Source organism: Salmo salar, chromosome 09 (genome assembly GCF_965601325.2).
Source record: "Salmo salar chromosome 09, fSalSal1, whole genome shotgun sequence".
In the NCBI taxonomy this organism is placed as follows: Eukaryota; Metazoa; Chordata; class Actinopteri; order Salmoniformes; family Salmonidae; genus Salmo; species Salmo salar.
This window is the reverse complement of record NC_138299.1, coordinates 131898394-131899828: the sequence shown is the minus strand read 5'-3', so window position 1 is coordinate 131899828 and position 1435 is coordinate 131898394. Positions and strand designations below refer to the sequence as shown.

The following is a 1435-nucleotide window of genomic DNA, read 5'->3' as shown; positions in this document are numbered from 1 at the left end:
CTCCTCCCTCATGTGGTACCCTTCCTGCAGGCCCATCCTGACGTGACCCTCCAGCATGACAATGTCACCAGCCATACTGCTCGTTCTGTGCATGATTTCCTGCAAGACAGGAATGTCAGTGTTCTGCCATGGCCAGCGAAGAGTCCGGATCTCAATCCCCTTGAGCACGTCTGGGACCTGTTGGATCGGAGGGTGAGGGCTAGGGCCATTCCCCCCAGAAATGTCCGGGAACTTGCAGGTGCCTTGGTGGAAGAGTGGGGTAACATCTCACAGCAAGAACTGGCAAATCTGGTGCAGTCTATGAGGAGGAGATGCACTGCAGTACTTAACGCACCTGGTGGCCACACCAGATACTGACTGTTACTTTTGATTTCTGTTAGTCACATGTCTGTGGAACTTGTTCAGTTTATGTCTCAGTTGTTGAATCTTGTTATGTTCATACAAATATTTATGCATATTAAGTTTGCTGAAAATAAACACAGTTGACAGTGAGAGGACATTACATATTAGCAGTAGTGTTTTTGCTGACTTTACTGTAGTATTCACTGTTGTGTTGTGGACATGACTGTAGTATACTGTAGTATTTACAGTTTACTATACATAAATACTGTATTAAAAAAACAGTAGTTTTAATGTAGTATTTTTGCAGACATTACTGTAATATTTGCTATGGTGTTTTCGTTTTATAATCTTTTACATAGCAGTGGGGGCTTTCTCCTAGAGGAAACCTACTGGACAAAATACTCAAAGAGCAAATTTTCCATAACCTCTAGGATAGTTCAGAGCTTCTGTACTCTTCTATAACATGTAGTATCAAGGCACAAGGCGAGACCCAGATGCAGACACAGGAGGCAGATGGTTGGAGTCTTACAATATTTAAAAATCCAAAGGGGTAGGCAAGAGAATGGTCATGGACAGGCAAAAGGTCAAAACCAGATCAGAGTCCAGGAGGTACAGAGTGGCAGACAGGCTCGTGGTCAAGGCAGGCAGACTGGTCAGGCAGGCGGGTACCGAGTTCAGAAACAGGCAAGAGTCAAAACCGGGAGGACTAGAAAAAGTAGAATAGCAAAAGGAGTACCGGAAAAACACGCTGGTTGACTTGACTAAACATACAAGACAAACTGGCACAAAGAGACAGGAAAAGCAGGGATACATACACTGGGGAAAATAAGCAACACCTGGGGGGTGGAGACAATCACAGGAACAGGTGAAACAGATCACATTTAGTTTTTCCACATTTTATTGTGCTACAGCCTGAATTAAAAATGAATTACATTTAGATTTTGGTAACTGGCATACACACAATAGCCCATAATGTCAAAGTGGAATTATATTTTTACTAATTTAAAATGGAAAGCTGAAAAGTATTCAACCCCTTTGTCATGGCAAGACTAAATACGTTCAGGAGTAAACATTTGCTTAACAAGTCGCATAA

The 1435-nt window shown here is 42.5% G+C and overlaps 1 non-coding gene across 1 annotated transcript; it reads right to left on the bottom strand.

Annotated features, from left to right (window-relative positions):
• Positions 1 to 705: 705 nt before the first annotated feature.
• LOC123724161 (U7 small nuclear RNA) lies at positions 706 to 761 on the bottom strand. Its single transcript, XR_006756841.1, has one exon. It is a non-coding gene; the product is annotated as a U7 small nuclear RNA (small nuclear RNA).
• Positions 762 to 1435: the final 674 nt, after the last annotated feature.